General features: G+C 43.5%; 1 protein-coding gene across 2 annotated transcripts in view; it reads right to left on the reverse strand.

Moving 5' to 3' along the window:
• Positions 1–5,322, reverse strand: part of CALU (calumenin) — a 28,886-nt gene extending 23,564 nt beyond the window's left edge. The window contains exon 1 of one of the 2 annotated variants that reach the window (XM_067042245.1): positions 5,204–5,322. The gene's annotated coding sequence lies outside the window, so the exon portion shown is untranslated. The remainder of the gene's footprint in view (positions 1–5,203) is intronic. The other variant, XM_059074223.2, reaches the window with a different exon arrangement.
• Positions 5,323–9,437: the final 4,115 nt, after the last annotated feature.

Consider the following 9,437-nt stretch of genomic DNA (forward strand, 5'->3'; position numbering starts at 1 on the left):
TAATTACATCCCGAGAATAATACTTAACAACTCTTGCATAATACCCTGACAACTTCTGCAAACCCCAAATGTTTTAATATGAATTAATGCTTTAGCCCACTATCAGGGCCTGGGAAGGATACTGTGTAAAGTTTTGATAATGTGTAACATAAAGAAATGTAACAGATTGACTCACTGTGATTCTAGAGGGAAAACTACATTTAAGATTGAGGTGTAACATCTTGATACAGTGATAAAAGAAGAATTTCAGAATAAAAGCCAAGTGATTCAGCTTTATCATTTATCCATCTCTCTATCCTTTCCCTTCTCAATTAAACTTTCGATCCTGCCCCTCTACAGGTTTATCCATTCTGTCAATCAATACTTCTCAGGTCTTCATAATCCAAAATCAGTCTTTCTCAGACCCCATTATTCCTTCAAGCATGCTCTTCCCTTTCCTTCACCCATAGGGTCTCTAGAAACTGCTGTCTCTTCTTCTTCACCACCTACTGTCACCCTGAAATCTGGGTTTCTATCACTACTGATGAAGCTGCCTAAAAAGGTCATCAAGGACCACCTGCTGGACAAAGCAATGGTCCTACCTTTATCTCTCTGCAGTGGGCAATGAAAAATCTGCACTTTAGTAAGTTTTTAAAAATATGCACTTTGTGCCCACATATAAATATATCAACTCCTGGCTATTAGAAACTAACAAAAGGCCCCTTGTTTTATGAATATAGACACTAAAAAAAGAGACTACTAAATTTATCTAAATCCATATACACATAAATATGTCCAAATAGAAACAAAGGGTATCTCCCAAGACAAAGGATATATAACGTGGGACAATGTGAGAAGAAGTATAAAACAACTTCTTACTCAAGGCATCTGAAGAACTACATCAGTGCAGTTATTTCTGAAGCATCTTTCTCTTTTCAACCAAATGGAAACCAAATAATAGAAAACTAAGACCCTTCTCTTTCTCCGTCATGAGAGCTATTCATCAATGGATAACAGAACATTAGGAAAACATAATATACTACATAAAAGAAGGACTTGGTTGTATGAGTTTTTTGTTTTTGTTTTTTTTTAAGAAGATGTTGGGGGTAGGAGTTTATTAATTAATTTATTTATTTTTGCTGTGTTGGGTCTTCGTTTCTGTGCGAGGCCTTTCTCTAGTTGTGGCAAGCGGGGGTCACTCTTCATCGCGGTGCACAGACCTCTCACTATCGCTGCCTCTCTTGTTGTGGAGCACAAGCTCCAGATGCGCAGGCTCAGTAGTTGTGGCTCACGGGCCCAGCTGCTCCACAGCATGTGGGATCCTCCCAGACCAGGGCTCGAATCCACTGCACCACCAGGGAACCCCCGGTTGTATGAGTTTTTACCACATGGTCTAGGTGAGTCTGGCCACAGGTTTGTCAATTTTGTTTACCCTTGCAAAGAACCAGCTCTAGGTTTTGTTGACTTTTTCTATTGTTTTTTAAATCTCTATTTCCTCTCTGATCTTTATTATTTCCTTTCTGCTGATTTTAGGTTTTGTTTGTTCTTTTTCTAATTCTTTCAGGTGGTAGGGTTAGGTTATTTGAGATTTTTTTCCTTTTCTGAGGAAGGCCTGTGAACTTACCATGTGATCTAAAGGTAAATCAATGGTTGTGAAAAATGCATCTCCCCATCTCCCACTTCTCAAATGACCTGTAAGTTTCTCTTCCTCAAATTCTGTCCCTCCCTCACCAAGGGTAACATTTAATATTTTTTCCTAAACAAACAGAAAACTAGACCTGCACTGTCCAGGACAAGAGCTACTAGCTATATGTGGCTACCAAGCAGTTGAAATGTGGCTAGTGTGAATTAAGAAGTGGTGTGTTACACTTTATGTCAAAAGAATGGTATTTTTGTATGTACTGGATTAAATTATTAAAATTAATTTCACATGTTTAAAATATTCACCTGTAAATCTAAAGTTACATATGTGGCTTGTATTATACTTCTATTGCATCATGCGATGTTAGAGACACAAATAAAGGACTAGAACAGAAAAGGTATTAAGTTACTATCATACTTTTGCAGCATGTCACCAATAACGGTCTCCTGCAAAGTTATCTTCATGAATTGTTCCAGTTAAGTTATAAGGAAAAAAAGGTAACAGCAGAGACTTGAATTTCTTTCAAAAACAATGATAAGCCTTGAGAATTAGTTTTATCCATTCAAAAATTTCCTTGACAGCTTTAAATTCATGCCATTTCTCCCCTCCTTCCCAATCATTTTTTATACAAATCCACTGGTCGCAGAACACTTAAAAGTTAAGTTTTTTCAGGGGAATTTAGATGTCTGGATTAAATTCAACTTCTCAAGAACATTAACAGTGGGTGACCCCACAGTTATTCTAGTTGACCAAAGACCCACTGCTCAATGTTAATAGTGGGAGAAATGGGTGTGGTGGTAAAATTCCAGTTCTGTGAGTCGGATATTTAGCCGGGAGGGGGGGCGGGATTCCTCTATAGTGCAGCAAAAGCAGAATCTCAATGCTTAAGTGTCTACTTCAATTAGGGACTGAGGGCAAGAGCCTGACAGCAATTTAACTATACTGAGGCTCAGGTTATAAAGTCTAGAAATTAAAGGTATCTGGTTATCTATCTGACATTCTTCACTTACAGACTTCAGTACAAGTACCACCAATGGATTATCATATTAAATAATGTCACACTTCATGATTTGATAAAAGTTATGATAATGACAAACCATTCATTCAACATTTCTCTAGCGATCGATGGAACAAATTTACATTAATATATTCTAATTTATTCTAGTTCATTAATATATTCTAATTAAATTATTTGTGTAACTGAGGGCATACGTTTATAAGATAGTTGAGCATATAAAAGTGCAAACTTTGGCTGTAGAAGAAAAGCTTTGAAATGACAAACTATTACTCAGGTTTCATTAGTTCTATAACCAAAGCAACCCAGTACAAACAAAATTTTTCTTGCTACAGAGTAAAGAAAATTTCCTTTAAGAAGTAAGTTCTTAGAAACTCTAGGAGAATCAAAGTTTCCTTCTGGCAGATGAAACTTCAAGACATAATTAACTACTATAGGAATACTATGTAAAATGTAGGGACAAGAGTTTTCGTTTCTAGTTGTAATTTGCCGTGCATGTGTAACACACATAAAATGCTTGGGAATCCTTGCTTTAGTGCCAAATGTAAATAAATATAATTTTAAAATCCTAGATGAAAAGACCTACCTACTATGATCACTCCAGCTGGAAGTGATCTGCACACATTCCTCTCAACTTTTATAAGATTTGTTTGTACCATTCCACAATAAGGATCATAGGCTATCTTAAGTTGTCTCCTTAGCTCCTCTGTAGATGTATATTTTTGGAAGGCAGGGATCTCAGCTAATATAAATTAATTCCCCTCTATAGTCCTTAACACAGTGTCTTGCACTTTCTGTACACCAAAACATTTTATTGGACTAGCTGGACGGTACTTGGGAGCAACATAGCTCCTGCCAGCTGCCAGTGCTCCCCAACCCCCAATTCCCCTTACCGGATCTGGCCATCAGCCAGAAACAAGAAAAGTGTTATTTCAGCTGTCTTAACTCTAATACATAAATCACAGCATCAACAACATCCATATTTAAGAGTTCATAAAGACAGGGGACTAGGACCTTACGGCCTAACAAGCATCTCCAATGGCTATCCCTGGCTACACCATGCGTGTGCCACACACTGAGAAAATGTGTGTTAAAATCAGTGTACTGATCTCCAGTACTGGTGCAATGTACATAAAATGCCATAAGTATCTTCTGACACATCACTGGATGAATGGAAGCAAACGATTATATTAACAGTGATGATTAAGAGTTGATTTCAAAGCTATCTGAGTACTACTATCCACTCAGGCATACTCAATTCATCTTTGTTAGCTCATGTTTCTCCTAGTTGTGATTCTCAAAAGAATTCTATTGGAGACAGCTGAATCCCTGTAAATCTCAGATTAGGCCCAGGTAAACTCAGATCTCTCGCCACACAAATACAATTTACAGGTTACCTCTGGACCCTCGTTTCTAGTACAATGTACATAAATTCTTCAATGATGACCACCGTCTGTTACCCGGTTAACTAAATCTACTGAATGAGGTCAAACATGCATTTGTCTTGTGTCTAGTCCCATTCTATGGCAAAGAAAAATTTATCAGAAATTCCACAGTTCTCTACCTCCAAGCTACAAAAACAAATTAGAAGCAACCTTATTCCTGACTCATTAACGTAGACTTTATGGTTCATGCCAGGAAGTGTATGTAATTCAACTCTCAAAGACACTATTCTGGGACTTTGTACACTTAGGAATTCAGATCAAAGGCCCCGAAGTTTTAGCAGGAGACCCAGGGAGCTTTTTGCCTTGATGCAAAAGCAGCTTTTGTAACTGCAAATCACACGACTCTTAATCAGGGCAGCTGTAGGGAATTAAGTTTATTGATGAACACAGCATGCCAAAAATCAGAACTAGGGTCTGGAGGTAGAAGCAACAAAACAAGGTAAAGATACAATCCTTTAATGAAGCTTTTAAAACTACTTTCCTTCGCTAACCGAAGCACGCGGCCAAACATGGAAGCTCGAGATATTCCGTCTTTTCTTTACAATTATAGAGAGTTAAAAAAAAACCACATAGTGTCTTCATGCTTTCTTCCCCCTTGTTTCTACACCCTTAAAATCAGCGAACACGACCTTCCTGGCAGATGCAGATGCCCTCTCGGGATGTGGCCCTGGGGCGGAGCTGGCAGACACAAGCAGACCCAAGTGTGGGAAGTGGCAGGGAGCTGTAACAATAACGCTATCTGACTGCACTCCGACCTTCAGGAGGTAAACAAGAGTGACCTTTTCGTACGAGGGGCTTGGTGACTGGCAGGGCCCAGGGCCAGAGGACGTGGCAAGCCAGGCACGAAACTATACCCCACAGGACGCAAAGCCGGGAGCCGGAGTTCTCAGGGACCCAGGCCCCTTCCCAGAGCTCAAGGGAAGGCGAGCGGCGGCCTCCGACCCAGGCTGCGCACCGAGGGTCGGGCAGTAGCGAGCAGCCTCAGGCCCCGGACCCCGACATGGCAGAAACAGGGGCCCTGAGACAAGGAGGCCCTGCCGCGCCGGGAGCGAGGCCCAGAAGACAAAAAGAAAGTGAACAAGGGGGAGGCGGCGGCGGAGGGATGTGCACAGTGGTACTTACCTCTCCCCGTTGCGCCCACCGCCCAGGTTGCCGCGACTGCAGCTCACCCACCGGCTCAGCTCTGGCGCACAAGCACCGCCCAACCGGAAGCGGTTCCGCGCCCCCGCCGCTGTCCTCCACGCCGGCAACCTCCGGACCAATCACCAACAAACCCGCCGCGGACGCACAGCTTCGCCGGACAGCCATTGGCCCTACGGTCTCGTGGTCCGGATTGGCTGGAAAGCGCCACGTCCCCGCGAGCGCGCCGAGTTACGTGGACAGGATTCCCTCCCAGCTATCGTCCCTGGCCTTGTGGGGTTGGCGGGCCCCAGCCCCTTACTCCGGGGGGCGTGTGGGCGAGGCTGTCCGACTGCCACGTCCTGGTTCGCAGCGCTTGACTTGGCCTCCATAGGGCTTCTTAAATTAACCTAATTATCTTCATGCCCACAAGAACCCAGGGCCGAATTAATCCGACTCGATCAGTCGCCAACTATTGATACATTGAATAATCCCATCCCCTCCTTTCCCTTCAGCTCTGCCGCCTAAATGGGGTATCGTACAGAACTTCAGTCGCTAGCTCCGGCTTCATCTCCCACCACTTCGGGCCACCACCATCTCGGTGTTCCTTAACTGCCCGCCCTTTCACATCTCCATAGTCTTTCATTATCAACCAGGAGTGAGGGCGTTTTCCAGATTCTCTGCCTTGTGAAAGACAATAGGAGTCCCCGTTCACGGAAATCACTGTTTAGATGTTAGCTCTAGAAGCCTTTCCTGACTCACTAGGCATAGTAATTCCTCCCTTATTTACCTTCATAGCACTTTGCATCTTTGGTACACTTTGCCAAATTTTGCTATATAGTGCTGCTTATCCATTTGTCCTCCTCCAGACTAAGCTCCAGAGGAGAGATCTGCCTTTATTCATCTTTGTACCTACAGCTTTGAGCTTACTGTCCAGTTCAAAGTAAATGCCTAATAATGTTAAGTGAACTGAATGGGTGGAACCCATAGAATGTCCCTGATTGAAGAGGAACACAGGAAATTATTAACTTATTCATTCATTTTCAAGTCATGAAATTAAAGTTAAATTAAATAAGGGCTACTATGTTTGCAATGTCAATGGACTATAAACTTGTGTTCTTAGCACATAAAGCCTCTATAGTTTAAAATCCAGTTGAGACACGTGGTATGCTCATAAGAGAGTTAAATACAAAGCAACTTAGTTTACTTTAAACATCAAGATGAGAGGTTGACAACCAGTGGGAATTCAAAGTTGTGGCCCTGACCCTTGGTGGCAACCAGAGAGGGCTTCCTAAGAAGGTGTGAGTCAGGCTAGACTAAGAAATTCCTGAATGCCCTGTTCAGCAAAAGGAATAACAGGAAAAAGGGCAAGCAGGGGACAGAGTAGGAGGTAACTTCTTAGGTCAGGTAGGGGATGAGGGAGGTAAAAAAAAAAAAAAAAGGGCAGAGGGGGGGAGCCTGAGCTCTGAGGAGCCTGAGCTGAAGGCAGTGGGAATTGTGGGTCTTCTTCTGAAGGTTTCTAAGCTTGTACCTTTGTGGCAGATGGAATGAGGTTGAAAGTGTTCTTTCAGGGAGGTGCATCTCCTAATAGGGGTTAACTATAATAGAATAGGTTGCATCAGGAGATATTTTAAAAACTGTTTTGAAAATACCTCCTTGAAGTCAGGCACTGCACTAGGTGCTGGTGAACCCACAAAGAATCGGACATGGTCCCTGCCCTCAAGGACCTGCAGCCTAGTGGGAGAGCCACCATCCTGGAAGTGTCCTAGAAGAGGATGGATAAGTTAGTGGGACTCTGCCAGAGATGGGGCCTGTCAACCCTGAGATTCCCTGTGAATGAGGGCTTGGCCTAGGCAAAGCAAGAGAAATGCAAATGAACACTTCTATACAAGGGAATTTTTTAAAGTGGGAACAACAATTTCCTGGACTCACTGACTGCTTGGAAGAAGGAAATGAAGAAGGAGCACTCAAAAATTTAAAGCTGTAATCATAGGAAACTGGGAGAATGAGCTAGATGAGTGGAAGACGGGGGAACTGAGTTGAGTTCAAGACATGATGAGTCAAAGGTGATGGCAGAACATCGAAAAGGAAAGAACCAAGAGGCTGGAGGAGATACTTAGGGTCACTGGCCAGGCAGCAGCTGGTGGAGCCATGAGAACAAATGAGCTTTCTGAGGAGAGAAAAACAGATTAGGCCTCATGGGAGCCCAAGAGTTAGAAAGAAAGCAGAGGAGGAAAAGGACTTGAGGGCTGACACACACATAAGATGTGTCACCATAGCTGTATCAAAGGCCCATCTAACTGTGGATTCTGTCTCCGAGAGAAGCACTGAAGGACTGTTTATGGCAGGTATAGGGATGTCAGCCTCAAAAGGCTGATGGTGTTCTTCAAGCATCCCAACTCTGCTCATGTGGTGCTATTGAACATTCACTCCACAAATGAATGTATTGTTTCCTGTATGCAAGACACTGTTCTAGGCACTGGGGATACAGCAGTGAACACAGTGGACCAAACCCTCTCATGGTGCTCATATTCTGGTATGTGGCCAATAAACAAGATAAAAAAGCAAAATATAGGGCTTCCCTGGTGGCGCAGTGGTTGAGAATCCGCCTGCCGATGCAGGGGTCACGGGTTCGTGCCCTGGTCCGGGAAGATCCCACATGCCGCGGAGCAACTAAGCCCGTGAGCCATGGCCGCTGGGCCTGCGCGTCCGGAGCCTGTGCTCCGCAACGGGAGAGGCCACAGCAGTGAGAGGCCCGCATACCACAAAAAAAAAAAAAAAAAAAAAAAAAAAAAGCAAAATATATAGAATGAGAAGTGGTGATAGGTACCATGGAATACTATAAGGCAGGAAAGGAGAAAAGCAGGTGTCAGGACTATCAGGAATGGTGCTACAGTCTTTGAGAGGGTGGCCAGGGACGGCTTATGAAGAGGATGACATGTGAGTGAACATCTGAAGGTGGTGAAGAACATCCCGGGGAAAGGGAACAGCAAGGGCAAAGGCCCTGAGCTGAAGCTGCTGGAGTGTTTAAGCAGCAGCAGGAAGTCAGGGAGGCTGGGTACAGTAATTGAGGAGAGTAGAGGACATGAGGTCAGGGAGGTAGTAGCAGGGATGGCGGTAAAGGGCAGAGGGACACCATGCAGGGCCTTTAGGCCATTGTAAGGACTTTAGCTGCTACTATGAGTGAAGTGATGTAGAAGAGACTGGCTAATTATTTACCAAACTGTTTCTTCTTCATCCTGTGACACAGCTAGACTACATTTCCCAGCCCCCTTACAGCATGGCCATGTGACTGAGCTCTGGCCAAGGGAAGAGAGGCAGAAATGATGTCCACTACTTCCAGTACTCGCCATGCAAACCTGCCACGTGCTATTCTCCATGCTCTTTCTCTTTCTGTGGCAACCCTGGAAACTGTGTAGTGCAGATAGCAAGTCACAAGATAGAAGGAGCCCAGGGTCCTGTAAAAGAGCCACTCCATGAACAGGAACACCCTTTTTGGACTTTTATGTATGTGAGAAATGAACTTCTGTTGGTTATTTTATGCCGTTGATATATCGGGGTTTATCTCTTACAGAGGTAGCATTACCTTAACTAATACAGATGGGAAGCCACTGGAAGGTTTCCACTTCTCATTGGAGCAGAGAAGTGACATGACCTAAGATTTTTAAAAGGGTCACATTAGATTGAGGAGGTTAAGATTAGAAATCAAGCCACCCACTTAGGAGGCTTTTTCGACAATTCAGGTGATGATGGCTTGGTCCAAGGTAGTAACAGTAGAAATAGTGAGAAGCGTCAGATTGTGCATATATCTTGAAAGTATCAATAGTTTAAAAGGGTTTCCTGATGGGTTGGAAATGGGGTGGAGAGAGAGGAGTCAAGGATGACTGCAAGGTTTTGAGCAAGTAAAAAAATGGAGCTGCATTGACCTTGTGGGGAGCAAGTCTTGAGGGATACTATTGAGAGATTAGTTTTGGACATACTGAGATGCCTATTCGATATTCAAATGGAGATGTCAAGTAGGCAGTTGGAGCTCACAGTGTCTGGACTAGAGATATAAATTTGGGAGTAAGTGGTTTATGTGTGGTATAAAACCATGTGTTTTGATTAGAAGAGACCCAAGACTGAGTCCTGGAAATTTCTAGTGTTTGGAGACGCTGTGTGGGGGGTGTTGATGAGAATGAAGTAGCAAAGGAAACTGAGGAGAAAAGCCAGTGAAGGAGGAAGAGGGCATAGTGTT

Source organism: Kogia breviceps, chromosome 9 (genome assembly GCF_026419965.1).
Source record: "Kogia breviceps isolate mKogBre1 chromosome 9, mKogBre1 haplotype 1, whole genome shotgun sequence".
NCBI lineage: Eukaryota > Metazoa > Chordata > Mammalia > Artiodactyla > Physeteridae > Kogia > Kogia breviceps.